A 22,326-nucleotide genomic window follows, 5' to 3' on the forward strand; every position below is an offset into this window, starting at 1 on the left:
CATATGCCTATGTTCAACTTTAGTATATGCTAGAATTGTGCTATTGAAAATAAATATGATGCAAACCATGAACATAATGTAAAATTGTCAGTAGTTGTGTTGAAAAAGTAACCTGTTCTAACTAGCTGAAACTGGTAAACTACCAAGAAGTTTGAATCGCTCCAAAATGCCAGTCCTTTACTGGATCTAAATGAAGACTTTTCCTAACCAATGACCACGTTCTCAGACCTACGAGTAGCTCAATATGAGGAGAGGGTAACACAGGTGTTGTTGCATGGGATGACAAAATGCTGCAGACATAAGCAAGATTTTACATGATTTTATAGACATGGAGGACTTTATCATTTAAATCAGTATTTCTGAAGTGATTTGAGTGCATATGAATCACCTGGGAAGCTTGTTATAAGAACAGATTCCAAATTGTAGGATGTACGTCTTTAACAATGATTCTGCTGTAGGAGGCCCAAAGCTCACATTTAGAAACGTACTGTTGTATTTTGAGGAAACCTAAGAAAGTTTGGAATGGGTGAAGGATATTCCAAGTTTATTTTGTTTTGTTTTTTAATAGCTCCCTTCTAGAAACACTTAGCATGAATTTCACAGGGTGTAACTGGAAGTAATTTAAAACCAATACAAAGCTGCAGCAATTGTTCAGATAGGAAATAATAAGAGCCTGAAATTGGGTACTTTGGGCTGGAGATAAGAGAGGGTGAATTCAAGAGATATTAGGACTATCTGAACCTAGTGTGATGTAGAAAATGAAGTCAGGAGAGAGACATGGAGTCTGGCTGCAATTGTTAGATGGACCATTGTGCTATTATTCATCAAGATAAGAAATACGAAGGGGAAGTGGAAAATGAATGTTTGCCCATTCCAATGCAGAACATGAGCATGCTATTTGAATAGCCTATATTGTCAGTTTCTCTCAACCCATCTGCCATTTCTGGCTAGCAATGGTCATAATGTGAGCCATTGTGATATTAGAAATGGAGGGATTAAACAGAAATAGCAAGAGCTACTATTGCCTCAGAGAGGTTTAATGCTCTGACCCCTGAAATAGCCTGAAAAGCCACATTTAATTCTTGTGACAAGTTAGAAAAGATTTTTCTAATCAGAATAACTGAGTACCTCTTCCTTTCCTCAAAGTTTCTAGAGAACCCAAAAGAGATCTGATTCCTCGGGGAGAGCATGGCTACTGGAGAGACTTCAAAGAATAATCAAGTTAAGAGTATTCAAGTTAAGTACAACATTATATCCCTCCTGGAGTTGACAAGAAAAGCTTTAGACTTACCAGAGATTAAGAGTAAGGGCACCAAAGCCAGAAACAAACCTGGCAGTGTCTATCAGAGCCCTTGATATCATGGAATGAGGCCTTATTCATACTGTAGTCAAGAAAGTCTTTAGAAAGTTCTCAACGAAAGAATCTTTCCAGGTTTTGTTAGTTTGAGATTCCACACTTGGTTGTATCCTACTGGACTATTAAAATCAAAGTTCTGATATCCAGAATGAAGAAAATTAGAGAAGCAGTCCTTCTTTAACAAGTTGTATATGTGTGCACTGCACATTACCATAGCATGTCTTTCAATAATCAGTTACACAAATGCAATAAGCTGTTTTTGGACTAAATTGTTTCCTTTACTGCAACACCTCAAAAGGTACATAACAGAAGCTTTCCCTACACTTGCAGAGAGTAACTGGAAAGGGTATGAACACTATACTGTCTCCCTCTGTGAGCTTTCTAGCTCTTGCTAGGATGGAATCTGAAACCAAGCTTCTATAGTGCTAAAGCTCAGATTTTTCATGATTGCAAGAGCTGCCTCTCAGTGTTAAAAAAAAAATCGCTTTAAAATTTGGCTGGTATTTCTGCTTGCATCTAAGCTGTGATCACTATAGGATTTAGAACTGAAAAGTATTTGAAATATATGCATTCAGGTCAAGGACAATGAGCTAGGCTATCCATTTACACTGACTGGCTTCCAGATACCTGCCCAAATCCCTTCTTAAGGAATCTCCAATAAGCAACATTAAAACCAAAGAGAGGTTTCTCTAGTGCCTGTTGGACATCAAAGAGCTGAAGCTTCCGTAGCTTGGTGCCAGCTCGGAACTGGCAAGAACAGTGGCAGCAACATCAGCCTTGGAAGTGTCCCAGTCCTTCCTGCAGTAACAGTGATGCCTTTGAGATTTTGGCAATGAGCTACAGTTTGGGGATCAGCAGTGATAGGACACATCATTTAGTGAGACAGAGCTAAAGCGAAAGAAAATGGTGGAACTCTTCTGGCCACCCCTTCTCAGTTTTCATCAATCCTTCTCCATGCTTCAGTTTCTAAACATCAACATGCAAGAGGATGTTTAGTCTTCAAGAGCTCTTCTCTTATCTATCCATACTCATTTCATAGGTGATACCATTTTGTTCATAGCCAGAGTCTTGCCATACCCCACTGATGATCACATTTATACATCCAACTTAGATTTCTCCCTAGATCTCGTGATTTGTTTATCCAAACAGCTGTTTGCTCTTTCCATTTGGATATCTAATAGGTATTTCAAACTTACCATACCCAAAAGCAGATTTTGATCTTCCTGTCTAAGTCCCCTCCTTCCGTACTTTTTTCCTTTTCTGAATAGCAACTTTGTTCTTCAAGTTGTTCATACCAAAAATCTTAGTCACCCTTGATTCCTCTTCTTGTCACATTCCATATTCTGTCCATCAGCAAATCCTCAGAGTTTTAATCCTCGAAATATATCCCATATCCACTCCACGTCTACTGCTACCACTTGTCCCTCCAGCATGTCTGATCTAGACTACACATATTAGCTTCCTTGATGGTCTTTTGGCTTCTAACTTTATTACTGGGTATGCAATGGACAGAACCTTGGAGTGGAAGTCAGGATACCCAGGCTCTGGTCAGAGATCTGTCTCTATTTGGATGCGTGACTTTATGGAGTACATTATGGAATGGGCCTGGGCTCAACTCTCTTTTGTAAACTGAAGTTCTTTTCTTACTCCAAGGGTCTACTGAGTCCATGACATAAGCTCAACCCCTTCCTAAAGTAAAAGAAATGCCACTAAAGTCCTCTTCTGTCCTGAAAATAAGAAGCATATCAGTGTAGAAAGAGTGGGTGAGGGCAGGAACCAAGGAACAGGAACTACCTAAAGATAATTCAAGTCAACTGATACAGAATGGGATTCAGAATCTAGGAAAAGAAGTAAGTGCTCACTCATTTATACTCAGCTTCTCCCATCCTGGGATAGAGAGGAAAAGGCCCAGGTCCATTAAATGCTTCGTTGTCACTTTACCATGAATTGGCTTCAACCAAGTGCATTAGGAGAGGAACTGTCAAGTCTGATGATGTCCTTATCTACAGCAGGAAGAGTAAAAGTGATGTTCAGTTTAAGGATGTCTTAACTACTGTAATTATAACACTAGTTTACTTTAATCTTGAAAATATCGCTTCTCCATCCAAACTCAGACTGCACTGAAAACGACTTGCTTTTCTTTTTTCCCTGAGCAGGCCAGATGAACAGGAGTGCATTTTCACAGTGGTCCTCTGGGTAGTCATGTGGACAAATGTATGCAGCTAGGTTTTTTCAAGTAGATTAAGTGAAGGGAAAAGTTTAACACAAAGGCTCAGCAATTCTGCTAGGATCTCACTTGCAAACAGCCATGAAAAAAAATTACGCAGGAGGGAATGGCTGATGCTTGCTGTCTGCTACAGGGCATCTCAGAAGCAGCAAAGGAAACCACAGACCTGGCCAAGGATTGTTGCATCTTAACTGGCTTCCCTGGGGAACTTAGTGCCCGATATTATCTGGGAACTGGATGGAAAATGACCCACACATAACACTCCCTCACAGGTATATAGTGCTTTTCATATTCAAAGCTCTTTAATGCTTCCCTTAGGAATCTTGTGAGATAAGAGAAGAAGTGATTATATCCCCAGTTTGTGAAAGAGAGAATCAAAGCTGAAGGGTCAAGCAATTTGCACAGAAAATAATTGGAGTCAGTGTCCAAGCAACATCAGGCCTCAGGGGTTTCTGATGTTGAAGCCAGAGCACAGAAAAATGAGGCCCAGAGCCTGGGTCTGGAAACTTCTATCAAAAAAGTACTCAAGCCAGGTCTCAAAATTAAAAGTGATCTGGACAAAACTCAGTCATGGTGCAGAATAATGCAGGTAGATCCATAACTGAAAGGACAAATAAGTGGCTCTCTGCTGAAAATTAAATTAATTTCCTAGAGCTTATTTATGTAGGCATATAGCCATTTGATGAACATCAGCTATGCATTGATAAGAAAGCAGAGATTAGAATCAAGAAAACTGGATGCTTGAATTCATCTCCAAAGAATAGTTGGAATATTTCAAAAGGAGCTTGAAGTTAACTTGAATTAACAAAAGCTTAAATATAAACTCCCTTCCTCTGTATCTAGCCTTTTTCTTTCTTTCTTCCATTCTACTCTTTTTCTCTTCCATGCTTCTGGCCAAAAGAAGGAATTATAGGAGAAAAAAAAATAAGTTGGGTCATCTTTAACTTTAAGACTATAAGAATTCTTACTTCTTAGCTATGATTGAATCTCATCCATAAATAAAGATATCTCCATTCAGGCTTCTCTGATGCTTGCTTGAGAAGAACATGCTGGTAAGTACTCCTGAATCACACCTGCAAGTACATACATATCACTGGTGACTGATGGAGGTACAGAGTATGAGGCTTAGAGGTCAGAATCCCATGGGTTTAATTCCTGATCCACTACTGTGGAGCTGTGTATCTTAAGAAAGTAAGCCTTAATACAGTAGTCCCCCCATGTCTGTGGGGGATGCGTTCCAAGACCCCCTGTGGATGCCTGAAACCACAGATAGTAATAAAGACTATGTATACTATGCTTTTTCCTATACACACATATATATGATAAAGTTTAATTTATAAGTTAGTTCCAGTAAGAGATTAATAATAAAACAGGACCAGGAGCCCTGGGTGGCGCAGCAGTTTAGCGCCTGCCTTTGGCCCAGGGCGCGATCCTGGAGACCCGGGATCGAATCCCATGTCGGGCTCCTGGTGCATGGAGCCTGCTTCTCCCTCTGCCTATGTCTCTGCCTCTCTCTCTCTCTCTCTCTCTCTCTGTGACTATCATAAATAAATAAAAAAAAAAATAAAAAAAATTAAAACAGGACCATTATATACTATAAGAAAGATTATGTGACTGTGGTCTCTCTCTCAAAATATCTTATTGTACTGTACTTACCTTTCTTCTTGTGATAGTGTGAGATGATAGAATGCTTACATGATGAGATGAAATGAGGTGAATGACATTGGCATTGTGATAGCGGTAGGCTACTATTGACCTTCTAACTATTTGTCAGAAAGAGGAATCCTTTGCTTCTGTGTTGCGGTTGACAGCCACAACTGAAAACTCAGATAAGTGGTGGGGGGCTACTCTATTCATAGGTATTAAACAGAGACATTGCTTCAAAAGTTTGTTGTTTCATTGTTTCCCTGAAAATCGTATGAAATAATCTTCATAAATAAATTAGCATAGTAACTGATGGAAAGGAAGTCCTCAACAGAGGTTAGTTTTAAAACAGAGCATTTTGGCTTCTTCCTTCTAGCAAATTACACAAACTTAGTGACTTAGAACAACCCAAATTTAAAAAAAAAAAAAAAAAAAAAAAAAAAAGAACAACCCAAATTTACTACCTTACAGTTCGATAGGTCTCGCTGGTCTAAAATCAAGGTGTCTGCAGGGCTGCATTCTTTTCTGAAGGCTCTAGGGGAGTCCACTTCTTTGCCTCCATCTTCAAAGCCAGTAATGTTCCAACTCTGTGTCTTTCTTCCATAGTCACATCTCCTTCTTACTCTCTTCTGCCTTCCTCTTTCATTTTTAAGGACCTCTGTGATAGCATTAGGCCCTCCTTGATAATTCAGGACACTCTCTCCATCTCAACTCATCCCACCTCACAGTTAGCACCTGTGGTGGGTTAAATAATGCCCCCTAAAAGATTTCCACATCCTAATCCTTGGAACTTATAAATGTTAACCATCTTTGACAAAAAAAAGGACTTTATGGATACAATTCAATTAACTGTCATGAAAGGAAAGATTATCCTGTATTATCAGAGTAGCCTCTAAAACAGGCTCATATGAGTACTTCTAAAAAAGAAGCGGAAGGAAATAAGATGCATAGAGGAGAAGGCAAGGTGACTACAGAGGCAGAGATTTTAATGATGTAGACACAAGCCAAGGAATATTAACAACCACCAGAATCTGGGAGAGGCAAGGAACAGATTCTCCCTTAAAGCTTTGAGGGAAGTTCAAGACTGTCCTCATCTGGGCTTTAACCCAGTGAAACTGATTTTAGAGCTCTGGCCTTCAGATATGTGTGATAATTAATTTCTGTTGTTTGAAGCCACCAAGTTTATGGTAACTTATTATAGCAGCAATAAGAAACTTATACTGCAACCATAACTCGCCCTGCAACCTCAATTCTCTTTCGTCATGTGATATAACATGGTCCCAGGTTTTGAAGATTAGGACATGGACAACTTTGTGGGATCATTATTCTGCCTATTGCACTCCTTTAACCCATCAGTTCCATAAATACATTCCAACCATTTTTACATAACACATTGCACCATGGCTCTTCCTTTTAAATGCTATTGCTTAGTGGTTGAGAGTGTTGGTTCTAGAGTGTAACCTCCTCAACACCTACTACCTATGTGACCCAGAAAAGTGGCTGAATTTAGGTTTCTCACCAATAAAGTAGAGATAATGTAGTTCCACCTCATAGGATGGTTAACTGATTAAATTATATAATACATGTGAAGTTCTTAAAATGTTGTTTTACGCATACAATTTTACACCACCACCATATAGTATTATTATTATCCTTGTTATCATTATCATCTTTATCACCATCTAGGTAGTAGAAGGAATATGGGTATATCAGTTTTCTATTGCATACAAACAGAAAATAATGGCTTAAAACATAATCATTTCCTGTTTTATAATCATATGGGTCATAAATTTTGGCTGAGCTCATTTGGGCAATTCTTCTGCTGGTCTCATTTGAGCTCAATTGTGTGGCAGCACTTGGCCCAGTAGGTTGCATGGTCCAGCAAAGGCTCGTTCCCATGGGTGGTGGTTGATACTGATGATTATAGCTGATGCACCTTCGGGGAAATTAGCCCAGACTCCTAAGCATGGAATTCTCAGGAGGCCTATGTGTTGAGGCCTAGGCTCAAAACTCCCAAGTGTTGCTTCTGCTACTTTCTGTTTGTCAGAGCAAGTCTCAGGACAGCCCAAATTCAAGAGTGGCAAAATAGATGCCACCTCTGGATTTGAGGAATAGAAAAGGAACATGCATAAGTGATGGGAGGAATCTGTGGGCATTTCTTGTATCTACTACAATAAGTTTGGGGAAGATGGCCTTGGATCTGAAAAATTGTAAATGCATGACCTTGGGCAAATCTCATAACCTTCAGTACATAACAGCATTTCAAGGCCTATTTATGTGCCAAACGCTATGCTAAAGTCTAGAGATACCAAGAGAGTCTGAGACCTGCTCCCTCCCCTAAAGAAAGTAGTTCATAAAATCAATGTAATATTTATCTTAAAGAACTAGTGTGAGGACAAAATAGATAATATATAAGAAATATCTAGTATAGTGACTGGTAGTACGTGGCATGTAGTAAGAGCTCAATAATCATGAGCAATCATTATTATCTAATTTTCACAAGAATGGCCAAATTTCACTTATAAATGGGTATGGAAGCTATGTTGTCTGTATTAGTCTGCTTGGGCTGTCATTAACAAAATACCATAGACTGGATGGTTTAAACAATGGAAATTTATTGTTTATAGGTCATAGGTCAGGAGGCTGAGATGTCCAAAGTCAAGGTGCCAGCAAGGCAGGTTTCATTTTGAGGTGTCTATTCTTGGCTTGTAGGAAACTGCTATCTCACTGCATCATCACATGAACTCTTCTTTGGGTATGGATGTGGAAAGAAAGAAGCCATCTTGGGGCTCTCTTCTTATAAGGACACTAATCGCATCTTGAGGGCCCCACCCTCACAAACTCATCTAACCCTAATTACCTACCAAAGGCCTCATCTCCGAATCCCATCACAATGGAGGCTAGGACTTCAACATAGGGATTGGGGTGGGGGTGGGAGGTTGTGCACAAACATTCAGTCCTTAACACCATTCAAAGCTTTCCATCCTTCAGTCCCAGAGGATAAAAAGCCTGCATATGAGGTCTTTAGTGGCTTCAAACTGGCTCCACAGCATCGACTTGGAGCCATCTTTTAAGTAAACATTTATAATCAAAACTAGAAGTTTGCATTCAACCTCAGATTTGTTCTAGAAAGACAACTGAATGCATGGGGTGCAATTACCAGAGCTATAAACACATAATGCACTAATTCACTCTTCAACAAGGACAGGTGTTTAAATGCTTTTCACTGTCCGGGGAGTGGCAAAGCCTGGGTAATAACTTCAGTCTCAGACACAGCTTATTTTTTTTTTTTTTTTGTTCAAAGGCTTATTGCAAATCCTGGGTGTCAGAACCAGGCGGTATGTATGGAAAGAACAGAACTGGGAGTTTGACCACCTGGCTTATAGACCCAGCATTAGCACTAACAAGCTCTGTGACCTAAAGGAAGCTAGCTAACCTCTCATAGCTTCGGTCTTAGTGCACAGTAAATGCAGAAATTGGCTTGGTGTTTTGGTGCTGTGCACCATGATGCCCTGGGGTACCATAGACCAGCAGCAGGAGTAGGAGACTTTGACAGCCCGAGAGCCCTCAACATCTATATCAGCCCAGCTTCCCCCACCTTGTCTGAACCTCACTTGAGTCATTTGAAGAAAGGATCCAGTGGAGGAAAAAAATGTAAATGGTTGGAATGTCAGCAGGCTAGATCAGAGAGTTCGAGCTTTAATGTGCTTACAAACAACTGAGGATCTTGTTGAATTTCAGATTCTGATGCAATAGGTCTGGGATGGGGCATTTCTAAGAAGTTCCTAGATGATGCTGATATTGCCTGTCCCCAGATCATGCTCTGTAGAGGAAGGGACTAGATTACAACATGAATCTTTAAGTCCAAATTTTCATTTACTGAAGAAAAATATTTCCAGTGCGGGTGCATGGGTATCAAATGAAAGAGACAAATGAAGCTTTGTAATCTTAGGGATATTCCAAAGGATCTCATATCCAAAAAGCTTTCCACCAGAAAAAGCAGGTCTGAAATTACATTTGGAGGGACAGGTATGCCTGAATTGACTTAGTTGAAGTCTGTAGGTGCCTCAACCTTCATGTGGAATTCAAAGCAAATCTCTTGGAGGGTTCAGTGCAATTCTATTACCTTTCCCATTGTTCTTTTCATTTTCTCACTCCTCTGCCCTGCCTGTTTCCAGGTGAGATGGGAAATAGAAGGACCAAAATGCCAATAATAAGAAAGGATTTTCTTGCAGTATTTGCAGTCCAGCTGGAATTGGGAAGTAACAGAAAATCTCACGAGCAAAGCAAATCTTGAGGCCATCCAATTTGGCAGAGCCCTGAGTGACTGACTAAGAATCTAATGGGGAGGACACCTAACGGTTCAGGCCTCGTAAGGCTCCCCATCATTCATTTCGATACAGAAGTTTCCAGTCCGTACACTTCCGGTTCTCCAACAAGTTGGGTAATTAGCTTACTATCTGCCTGGTCAGGGAACTCATCTTAACACTATTATGTTCAGAGGCATAAACCTCCCTGATGAACCATATTATTAAAGGTTGCAAAGATAATCCAGAGACAAATAGTGTGCAAAGCCACATGAAAACTGCAAAGATGAATTAAATTACATTCCAGAGACTAAAGAATAAATTGGAAATGAGGCAATTTTTTATTCAAGAAGACTTCCTCTCAGTTCTTTCCAAATGTAAACAGGCGGCTCTCTGCAGAGGATGGGGTCACCCACTGCCTGGGGAAAGCAGCTTGAATTTTATTACCTTGGTGATCCCTGGCAGCATACACACTTCAGGAGGCACACACCCTGTTCCCCTTTACTTTGTCTCATGTGCTGGTTTCCAGCTCTCATAACATTTTAATTAAATTTGGGCTTGTCTTTCTCTCTCACCTTACTCTGCATCAAAGGAGAGGCTTTTCGCATGCTGCCTGGCTGGGGTCCCTGCAATTCTTACATTCCAAAAGCAGGCTGCCTTGCCATACAAGGAGAGCGGCAATTAAATCAAAGCAGAGGTAACCTACAGCTTCTCAGAGAGATAGCTGCACAAAACTTCAATGTGACTTATATATGAAGGTAATGAATTCTATAATGCAAATTTATATACAGGGTCAAATAAGAAATGGCTCTGCATTTGATAGTACACTGGGTATTAGGTAGTTGTCACACAATAAATAATTCATCTGGCATAGTCACTTGCTATGTAAATGATAGTCTATGTATATTAACGCATTTAGCACTTAGAATAAAATGGACAGCTGGGGCCAAATGAATCTCTCTCTGGACATATTACCGTTACTGCTCCCCAGTGAGTTTAACTCTTCACTTCTGAGGATGGTAACGAGGATATTAATTGAATAGGGCACGGGATTCATTTTGATGAAGTCAGGGTTACACAAAAACAAGTGAATAATTTTAATACGCCTTGATGGTATTGCTTTTGGCACAGTTTGGGTTAACAGTAATGACCCACATGTCAATCTGGTTGGGATTCAATGGAATTTGGGAAAATAACAAAGGTTAGCTATTTTCAAGTGACAAACTCTATTTACATTCATTTTCCTTAAATGCCATTTGGCCACATGAAAAATACGTTTAACCTTCTAACCATTGAACCAGATCTCTTGGTTTCTTCCAAAGCAGCTATTTATGGAACCTCCATGTTAACATTTATTATCCATTTGGATACCAAATCTGTGAAAGCAGAAATCATTTTCTCATTTTGCTTCATAATCAAATCATAAAAAAGAAATTTCCCTGTGATGTGTGAAGCTCTGTGAAATTCCCCCCAAGACATGTTTGTTGCTGGTGGTATTAAGCAACATCTCCCCACAGTATGTCTATTTATGTTGGAGTGAGGTATATTTTGAGAAGTCATCAGAACACTGTTTAGCATCAGGATTTAGATGATCGATAGACTGACGTGGCCAAGCAGAGATCTAGTCTAGGGAAATTACACAGGAAGGGAAATGGTAACCCCTGAGAAAGTACTCACCATTACAGAAGCATTTTGCCATTGGAGCCATACTCAGCCCCAGGACCAAAGAGAAAAGTTTGTAGGAGCTGGTATAGTCACAGTTCATCCTGCAAAGGAGAACTGGTAGGATACATCTCAATTTATACAAATGATGAGCAATTTGGGACTGGCTAATCAAAGCCTAAAGTCCACAAGGTAGCAATTAGGAAAGAACAATCTCAAGCAGGCCAAAACTGGAGGAACACAAGCTGAAGCTTGTCAACCACAGGTGTCCATAAAGAGGAAAGATCCAAGGGGAAGGAAGAGCCATTATAGACTCAAACGCTGTTTGGAGTCGCTGGGCTCAGGGAAGGCCTTCCTACTAACGAATCAGACCCACCAAGGAAAATCTCTCTATTGATTCACTTAAAATAGTTGATGCATGACTATAACTACATCTACAGAATCCCTTCAGAGGAACACTTAGAATAGAGCTTGACTGAATAACTAAGGGGTTATGTTATGCCAAAGCATGGCCACCACTGCCCTCCAACTTACACTGCATCCTACCCAGAAACATGCTAGAAATGGAATTCTGGAGACTCTAGTTCAGTGTAGGCAAGTTGCTACATCTAAATGCCATCACAGAGCTAATATAAAAATTTATCTAGATGCAACAACCCTCTAAATGTGTGTCTTCTTCTGGGGAGAATTGAGTAATTATATGAATGGAAGAGTGAATTGTATGAATTATGAATCATATGAATGATTTTATTTACTCATGAGAGACTGAGAGAGAGGTAGAGGGAGAAGCACACTTCCCAAGGAGCAGGGAGCCAGATACAGGACTCAGTCCCAGGACTCTGGGATCGTGACCTGACCCTTAACTGACTGAGCCACTCAGGCACCCAATCTCCACTTTTCTATCTGAATTTGGCCACAAAGTAAACCCTGGCTTTGAGTTCTACCTGGTTCCCTTGCAGAGATCTAACCACAACTTGCCATTAACCCTAGGAACACCTAGGGTGTAAGAGGGTAGTAAGAGTTCTTTCTGGAAATCTCAGAGACAAAAGATAATCCCAACAGAGTTGATAAACTCGAACTTATCATCGCTTGAAAAGGAAATACCATTTGGCTGATTTAAGTAGATTTGAAAACTTAAAATTCAGCCTAATGCTGCCCTCCACTCTTCCCATGTGGAAAGTTATATCATGGAAGTCACAAATGTAAAACACAAAGAATATAAACATATTGAAGAACAATTTATTATTACATTATGAAAATGGAATGAGAAATCCAGAACCCCTTGAATGTCTTGTGAGGAGAATAGACAGGAGGGATGAAAAACACAAAATATGAAAATATATAAAAGAAGTTTTTATTAAAATGGAGGTTATCAAAATTCCACCTACAATCAAGACATTTATATCTGTGACACTGGTGGTAAATATATCTATTTCCTATCTTCATATATAAATACAGAATATACATCTATAACATGGATTTGGTTTTCTTCTGGGGCCTCAGAGCTAGAACTGTAAGTAGAATGGGAGATGAGAATGGCCGGTGTCACCAAAAGAAGGAGACAAAGAGGGACACCTGGGTGGCTCAGCAGTTAAAGTGCCTGCCTTCAGCCCAGAGTGTGATCCTGGAGTCCTGGGATTGAGTCCCACGTTGGGCTCCCTACATGGGGCCTGCTTCTTCCTCTGCCCATGTCTCTGCCTCTCTCTCTCTCTGTTCTCTCATGAATAAATAAATAAAATCTTAAGAAGAAGAAGAAGAAGAAGAAGAAGAAGAAGAAGAAGAAGAAGAAGAAGAAGAAGAAGAAGAAGAGGAAGATGAAGGAGGCAAAGAGAGATAAGATGGGAAAAAGGAGAAACAGGAGCAGTGAATGAACAAGGAGAAGACTGAAACAAGGCAAGGGAATGTAAAGGCAAAAGATAAAGAGAAGTCCTTTGGAGGAAGGAAAAAGAAAGAAGGAAATACAAAGATGAGAAGAAAGACAAAGAGGAGTAAGGAGGAAGAGAAAAAAAAATGTATGATGAAGTTTAAGAGATCCTATGCTAAGTCTTAAAATTAATGAGAAAATAATGGGTGGCTCACTGTCCTCCTTAGATCTTTGATCTAATTAGAAAAAAGCCAGAGAGAGTTTTTTGAGCAGCACTGACTCGGGAACAAGGGATACACTTTGCAGTTAAGAGTCGTACTTCTGCAATCCTTCTCCCCCCTTTCTTCTAGTGGCAAAGAGAAATCACACACATCCAACTTCTAGGAAGGCCTTTTCCATTCCTTCTCCAGGTTCTCAATCCACCAGGTGTTGTCCATTTCCTGCACCTTCAACTCCCCGTCTACCAGACCCTTCCTTTCAGCAGCCAAAGCCCACTGTGTTATTTTCCATCTGCCATGTCCCCACATCCCCTCTGGCTATTGCCATGCCTCTCTACTCTTTAGGAAGAAGAGATCAAAGAGTTCTTTAAAAAATACATCCCATCATGTCTCTCTTTCAAAACCCTCCAAGGCTTGCCGTTGTATTCTCAACATCTTTAACATTTGATCTACAAAGTATTGCCTGATCCAGCCCCTACCCACTCTCGCTCACCCACTATGTTTTCACCACATGGACCTTCTTTACGTTCCTAGAACACACCCAGCGACCAGTCCAGTTTGCCTGCACGTGGTCTTCCCTCTGCCCAAAAGTTTGGCCTAGACTTTCATATGCCATTCTTTAACTGAAATGTTACATCCTCAAAGAGGCCTTCCTTTTGACTAGAAAATAAATTATGCTATATCACAGCACCCTCTACTTCTATTACAACTCTTTGAGAATATATATTTTTGTGTGGAGATCGTTGTTGAATGTCTGCCTCTCCCACTAGAGTGTAAGAACGACCCTGTACTTTTTACTTCAGTATCTAAAAAAATAAATAAATAAATAAACTCACTATTCAGCCTAAGAGCAGATCTTATGAGTACAGGAGTAGGTGCTTCTAAGTTTTATCCAGGGATTTTTATGTGGGGAAGCTTAGCAATATCTGGAAAATTCATCATCTAAGTCAAATGTTTTCTGTAAAGGGCCAGATAGTAAATATTTGAAGCTTTGCTGGCTATGGAGTCTCTGTAGCAACCACTCAGCTCTGCCTAGAGGGCGAGAGCAGTCAGAACTAATACGTAAGCAAACAAGCATAGCTGTGTTCCAACAGAACATTATTTAAGAATGCTGAAATTTGAATTTCACATTATTTTCATATCACAAAATACTCTTCTTCTTTGGATTCTTTTTGAAATTTGAAAAATGCAAAAACTATTCTTAGATTAGGGGTCATCCAAAAACAGGCAGAGGGCTGGATTTGGCTTGTGGGATATAGTTTGTTACCCGATTTATGGTATAAACACTTGTCATCTAGTACTCATCTTCCCCTTTCCAACCTATACTTCATTGTAAATAAATGACAAAATAAGAATAACAACAATAACGAGTACTGCTTCTTAGCTCGAGAAAATACTCTGATTACAGTGCATACACACACTCTGTGTGTGTTTCTTCAATGGCCTTCCATTTCCTTAGACTTATGTCCTCCTTCTTTCACAGGCTTTACAAGGCTTCTGCAGGAGTTGGTTGAGCCCATTCCCCCAGTCTGTACACTGGCTATATCGAATATCTTTCCATCCTTGCTCTTCTCACCCTTGCTCAACTCTAGGCCTCCACTGGAGGCTGCTCTTACATTTCTAACCCTGCTCTTCCCAAGCTAGTGGTCACTACTTTTTTGGTGCTAGTTGACTATTCTGTGTTTCTGGATGCCTGTTCTCAGCCCATTTAGCAGACACTCTAGGTTGCATACCCAGTAGCCATTTAGACCACAATGGTCAAAAGACACTGTGTGTAAGAAAAAGTTTTTAGAAAGTATTTCTGAAACATTCAGATTTGAAGAAATAAATCATAGTAAGTTAGAGAGTCCATAGATTTTTTTTTTCATTTAGAAAGGACTTGGCCAATAAGCTAATGAACGTAAAATCAATTAGAAAACTTAATGCAGATATTATGCGTGTGTGTGTGTGTGTGTGTGTGACTTAAACACTTAGGAGACCTATTGAAGGTTGCAGTGCATACAGTGGTCCTCCTCCCAAGTCCTTCAAGGCCTTTGCACCCATCTCCCAGCTGCTGGAAAGATCGACTGCCACTGGTGCACAGTTGAACCTTCACTAACACTTACCCTCTGCAGGTAGGAACTTCCTCATCCAGGGCTATAAGCCCTGCCCTGTGCAGCCAGGGGTTATGACTATTAGATGCTGGGAGACAAAGGCCTGGCCTTCTGTCTAGTCAGGACCATTTTTAAGGCCATCCAAATTCTGGAATTTCCTCTGGAATATTGTCTGAATCTCAGATGCAATCAAATTGTAGAGAGGCAGTTCTACTTTACTCACTTGCTTAAGAGAATATCTCCAGAGAGTACTTCCCAATGCAATTCTCCCTTCAGAGTGTATTTCCAGGCAGACGAAGCTAAGACAAAGGTTAATTCTGAAAAAAAGTAGAGCATGTATATATATTTTTTATCTACTTGGTTGAAAATTTTATTTCTCAGGAGATGAATAAAACAATATGAGGGAACTGCTAAACTTAGCTTATTTCTGAATATATTTTAAAAAAAGGTAACAGCTTGCTGAAGTAGAAGGTATGAAAACAAGGAAAAAATATCATCTTCCACCAGATATTTTAAATAGTATTTTTTGATACATAAAAACAATAGATATATTCTTTTTTTCTGAAAGCCAAGAATAGGAACAATCCCAATTAAGAATAAAATATATTCAATTAAGATAGGAACAAAGTAGGCTCACAAAGAACTGTGATGAAATTATTTTTATAAACCATAATTTGCATTAGGACAAGAAGAGGATCACACAATAAAGAGACATAAAACTAAACTAAAGGGTTAAGCCTAAGATTAGCTAAAATATGCAAAAGAACGATAAGGGAAACTCAAGTTTTTTTTTGTAGTTTTAATTTTCCCTCCTAAGCTTTTAAGCTTGAAAACTACAGATTATTCCAATGTTTCCTTTACCAGCTCATTCTCCTTCTACATGTATACAGTTCCTGAAACCTAACTGGTGCTTAATGAAAGAAAGGAAAAAAGCAAAAGAACAAAGGAAGGAAGGGAGGAAGAAAGGAAGGAAGGAAAGGAGAGAGGGAAAGAGGGAGGAGGAAAAAGAAGCTCCAGAGAGAGGAAAGAGAGAAAGAAAGAGGCAAGAAAGAAAGAAACGGAGTAAATACTGTAATTTAAAAAGACAACACAGAGAGAACAACATTGCTTGATCCTATTATGTTTCCATGTTATTAACTTAGGAAAATAATACTTGATATGATGAAATAGTGTCAAAGAGAAACTGAAGTGCAAAAGAGAAGTATAATGGAAAAAAAATTTATTTTGATTCCTTCAGAACTGGGTTCAAATCATAGCTTTATGACTTTGAACAAGTTGTATACAAATATTTTATAAATCTTTTTTAATGACCTGGTGATTATAAAAATTATAAAATACATGAAATGATTGACATTAATCAAAATATTCTTAACTCTACTTTTAGCTAGTTATCACCTATTATCTGTTCATCATTCACCCATCCTATTCATTGCTTGAACTGTTCTGTCTGGTGTGTATCCCCTCCCATGCCTGCCTTAGGATTGGTTAAAATGATGTCTATCCATCAAGACAATTCTTGCCTTTGCTCATGTCTTCTATTTAATATGATGTCTTTCTACTTTTACTTAAATTTTCATTCGTACTCAAGTTAGAGTATTGATATTTTCTCTTGTACCTTAACCCTCAAATCTGCTTCTTCCTCATTTGACATCATCAAATCAGCTAGGAAAGGCTCATACTCATACTAGTATTTCAACAAATATTTATTCATTATATAAACAAGAAAAAATGTAGTAAGTATGCCAACGACATTCAGAGAGTTAAATTCCCTCCTCAAAATTCATATGAGGAACTCAGCACAGATTGTAATATGGTCCATGGACATGCTCAGGCTTATCTAAAAAAAAAAAAAATTCTTTTAAAAGATATTCTTAAAATAATAATGTCTAAAATTTTTGTAAAGGCTACAAGTAAGAAAGAAATACATTCTCCCTTTGAAAAACACATCAGATAGAAGTATACCTAATGGTCATCAGCACCCCAGGGGCACTGAATAGCTATCATACAAGAAGAAAAACGGATTGTTCTTGTTTCTGCTTATACCTGTGCTAGACAGGTTGATTTTTTGTTTTATTAAGACTATAAATTGTAATTAGCACTTACAAGTATGGGGGGGGTATTTGCTTTTATTCTATAAAATGTGACTTAGAAATTCAAGCTACTTACAAAATGAAAACGGATATTAGCTGACCCATGGGCTTTTTATTTAATGGTCAACTTTGGAATTAAAAGAAATAATATATTAATTCAATAATTGTTTGTTGTTGATACATTGTTAGCCGGTTAGGTCTCTAGCAGACATTTAGGCTTAAAGGTCAAGAGCACAGCTTTTAGTCCCCTAGAAAAAATGATGTTCTAAATGATATCTTGATGACCCATAGGAATTAATGCATTTCCTAAGCAAGCCCCTTAGATCACTGTTAGTGTTAGAAACGACCCTAATAATGTATAGCTAGCAGAGCATAAACATTGTAAAGATATGTGTCTTACTTGAAGCACTAAAGGTTAATTAAGAGGGGATGTATTTGCACTAGGAGAAGGAAGCTTTCCTTTAAAAACAGTATTAAGCACTGAATTAGCATAAGATTCCTAAACAATGCCAACACATAATTGAGACCACAAAACAACTTCCTGCTGAAATACTCAGCCCAGAAGAGCATTTCTCAGGCAGTTATGATTCTTCACAACAGGATTTATGAGCTAGGGTCAGTACTCTGAATTATACTAACCAACAACTGGAAGAGACTTCAGGATAATCTAAGGGCAAAGACCTCAGTGTAATAATTACTCCAAACTTTCAACGTGTACAGAATCCAAATAAAAAGCCTAGAAATATATATCATGTAAAGGTGACTGATGCTGGCAAAACCATAGAGTACAGAGTCAGTGAAGTCCAAGCGTGGGAAACTTGACACAATGAAAAGTTATGCCGTTCTAAACTTCCCAAGACCAAGGACCTAGACCATTATGTAGCTGAGCCAATATTTCAGTCCCCTGGCTATTGGATTTCGGTTTGTTCTGTGCTATTAATATAGTCTCCCCATTCATTTCTTGCTTTGCTTGCAGTGTGTGATTTTAATTTATGTACTCCCTTTATCTATTTAAGTCTTGGGTTTCAGACGGGATGTTATGTGTTTTTCTTTTTTCTTTTCTTTTTTTTTTCATTTACTGTGTTTTTTTATTAGTTTGAGTAAAATTTTATCTCTACTTTTATGACTCCTGTTTTTATTTTATTATTTCTAGGGTTTACATTCTCTACCTCAATAGCCTACTCTTCTGAGATCTTCTAAAGGCAGTTCTTATCAACATAGTCTCACTGAAGTCTAGTGATAATGTTTTATTAAATGTTACATTGAGGCTGAAATTCCCCACAGCAGGTAGCCTGGAATCATTACCAGTCTGAATATTTTCTGTACCAAGATGATAATGATAAACACAAAGCCTCAGTTGGAGGCTTACCACTTATTACTTAATCTACAAACCCCCTGCAGGTATATTTTGGTGTCTTCAAATGCCCACCCAAGGGCTGTACAAAAAGCCTAAGTCTAAAGTACATAAATAGTTTTTAAAAGGTCTCATTATACAACATAAGCTTTTGCTTTAGAGATATTGTGATCTTACTAACAAGAAGCCCAAAGTAACCAAGTATTTGAGAAAAAAAAAGTGCACACCACTAAGTGCCCCTTCTAAGTATTTTGAAAACTCTTCCTAAAATATTTTTCTTATTTCAGCTGAGAACCAAGGAAAATACTTCAAATTGCCGTTTAACGAAATGTTTAGATAAGGACAGTGAAAGAGTTTTTAAAAGAAGGACTGTCTCCAGACATCATAAATTCTGCAAGTCAAGCTGAGCGCTATTCAAGCTATAATGAGGACTGCATGCCAGGCACAATGGGCCAAAGGGCTTGAACATCACCCTCAGCAAAAAGATGCTGAGAACACACATGTACATGAGAGCAGAGCATTTATATTCTTATCGGCACTTAGTGTCTCTAAGCTGCAGAGTCACGTAAAATCCCTTTCTTATAATATCATACAAACTTGCCAGATCTGCTTTCGTTTAAGAAAAAATATATATCAGATAGGCAGATAGGTTTTAAGATCAAAACAAAGAGGTGAGAGAGTCTAACAAAGATGCTGCAAGCCCCCTGTTCTTCCAAACTGATGCCAAGGAGGGTTTAAGATAGCAATCACAAAGCGAAAAATTTAATCAACTGAGAGTTGAAAAACAAATGCTCTCCCCATTTAAATTCCATTTCCAGATGACTATAGGAAGGAGGTTTCAAAAATCACCTTTTTACAAGACAAAGCTTTTTAATTTCCAAGTAAAATATTTATGCTGTTTGAGATATGGCTTGCTTTATAATAATAGCTGAGACACTGCCCTGCTTATCCACAGGGAGTCACAGGGAGTCCTGGGCAAAGCAGTTGATACAAATTGGAGGTGACCTGGGCAAGGATCTGATTGCACACTTTTGGTCCAGTGAGACATGCATTCAAAAGTGCCATGATGGGGCTGGACTGTGCTAAAGGTCGTGCATATCATAAGGAAAAACAAAATGTAGCGCCTGTCCCCAAGGAACTGATGAATTAGAATTTCTTGAAAAAAAGCAAAAGTTAGATATAACTATGATACAAAACAAAAGAGTTTGAAGAAGAGTCGTCTGCTGTGACTGAAGAGATCAAGAAAAGCCTAATGAATGGAAGAAATGGTATTTGATCTGGATATGAAAGCACAAGTGGTACAAAGTTTTGTTTGTGTGTGTGTTTTTAGTTTCTCATATCAACAGCACAAAATATACATTCATGGGAGGAACTTTAGAGAATATAAATAAGCAAAAAGAAGAAAACAAATACTCTAACCCTCAAATATAACCTGTGTTGACATTTTGGTGTACATGCTCAGAATAACTTAGTTACAGCGTTAAAATTTAGTTAACACATGTAACTTAAAACATTCTACTATTAGAACTGATAGAATGGATATGATTGACATGGAGATATGTTCATGATCTATTGTTAAGTGAAGATTGGTTATTTACACATACATGCATATAAATATATAAATTGAATCATACATGCTGTGGTAAAATAAGATTTGTATTGTATTTTACATAAATTTTTAAAAAGATTTATTTATTGAAGAGAGAGAGAGCACCAGAAGGAGGGGCAGAAGGAGACAGAATCTGAAGGAGCAGACTCCACACTGAGCATGGGGCCAGAAGTGCGGCTTGATCTCACAACCCTGAGATCTTGACCAGAGCTGAAATCAGGAGTCCGGCACTTAAATGACTGTGTCACCCAGGCACCTCAGATCTGTTAGATTTTAAAATTAACTACATTTCTTCTCCCTTCATCTTTCTTTCTTTCTTTCTTTCTTTCTTTCTTTCTTTCTTTCTTTCTTTCTTTTTTTCTTTCTTTTTTTTTTTTTTTTTGGAAAAGGGCTTTAAAAAACATTTCTAACTTAATAAAATACTTAACAGTTTTTATGCCCTGGTTAGTTAAATAAAAATCAATAAGATAATATCTGCTTCATTACCACAAAGTTGGTGAGCAAATTGAACACTTAGGACAAACCTGGTTTACAACTTCAAGTGAACGGAAGTCTTCTACAATAAACAGTCTTATAACTGTGGTTTCATAGAACAAACATGTTGTCTCAAGGTTATAAGCCAACAATTCCGGAGGGGGGGAAAAAAACTATTAAAGTAGAATTATGAATTTTACACAAAGCCTTTGTCCTTTTTAGTAAACAGAAAGAAACTCAACTTTATGATGACAAGATACAAGAAAAGTATAGATTTAACTTAATATTTATGGTAATGGAATGCAAATATTCTTTAACCTTCTTCCTTATCTTTCTAAACAAAGGGTAATAGCCAAGTCTCTGCTTTGCATTCTCAGAGACTCACAATGTAAACAGATTATTAAAGCCAAAATTTTCCACTAAGCACCATTTGAAAATTACGGCATATGGTTTCAACTATAATTTTAATCAAGACAGAATCAAAGTATTTGGGCCTTTATAATTTACTATTTCCATAATGCATACTGTTGAATAATATAGTGTTTTACTTAACATATAACAAACACATCTATTCCTACCAGGGATTAATATAATATTATTTTAATGGTTGCATTATAGTCCATTCTAGTAATAAATCATACTCTAATTAACAATTATCTTATTGTTAAAAATTGTAAATGTCTCCAATTTTTCATTAATATTAATAATGCTTCTGTGACTATCCTATTATGAAATACTTTTTTATATATGAGCATATATTTTTGCATCTCCTCATAGTTGTTTCAGATAATCACTGAAACGGGGAAACTTTGGCACAAATATGCCCACTTTAAAGGTTATTCTTCAGTATTGTCCAAATGCTTTCCTGAGAATTGTATAAATTTATTCATTATAAATTCCCCAGAAGGATGTTACAGTGCCTATTTTCCCACAACCTTTTAAACACTGGGCACTACCATTTTTCAAAGCTATCTCCCAACTTTCGGATGAAAAGTGGCATTTGATATCGTTCTTTTAAAAAAATTATTTTTTCATGAGAGATACAGACGCAGAGACATAAGCAGAGGGAGAAGCAGGTTCCTTGGAGGGAGCCTGTTGCAGGACAAGATCCCAGGACCTGGGGATCATGGCCTCAGCCGAAGGCAGACACTCAACCACTGAGTCACCCAGGTGTTCCTAATATTGTTCTTAACTACATTTTATTTCTAGTAAGGCTTTGTTCCTTTCAAAGTTATATTTGGGTCATTTTGGGTCATTTTCATTTGCATGTTTTGAGTCATTTGCATTTGCATGTGATTTGCCCATTTTGGGAGCTTGGATTATAGTTTCCCCATATTCAGTGCTTCTCCTCCCTAAGGTGCTTCTCCCCTGGAGAGGGATACATCCCCCCACCAGTGGACTCAGGTGTAGCCACACAAATTGCTCGG

At 38.3% G+C, this 22,326-nt stretch overlaps 1 long non-coding RNA gene across 2 annotated transcripts in view; it reads right to left on the reverse strand.

The window, feature by feature from the left end:
* The window catches only part of LOC144316782 (uncharacterized), a 94,158-nt gene extending 73,486 nt beyond the window's left edge, over nt 1-20,672 (reverse strand). Inside the window, exons 1-3 of one of the 2 annotated variants that reach the window (XR_013382634.1) lie at nt 15,596-20,672; nt 4,553-4,657; nt 3,220-3,360 (exon numbers count right to left, since the gene is read on the reverse strand). This is a non-coding gene — a long non-coding RNA (uncharacterized LOC144316782). The remainder of the gene's footprint in view (nt 1-3,219; nt 3,361-4,552; nt 4,658-15,595) is intronic. The other variant, XR_013382633.1, reaches the window with a different exon arrangement.
* Nucleotides 20,673-22,326: the final 1,654 nt, after the last annotated feature.

This window comes from Canis aureus, chromosome 7 (assembly GCF_053574225.1).
Source record: "Canis aureus isolate CA01 chromosome 7, VMU_Caureus_v.1.0, whole genome shotgun sequence".
NCBI lineage: Eukaryota > Metazoa > Chordata > Mammalia > Carnivora > Canidae > Canis > Canis aureus.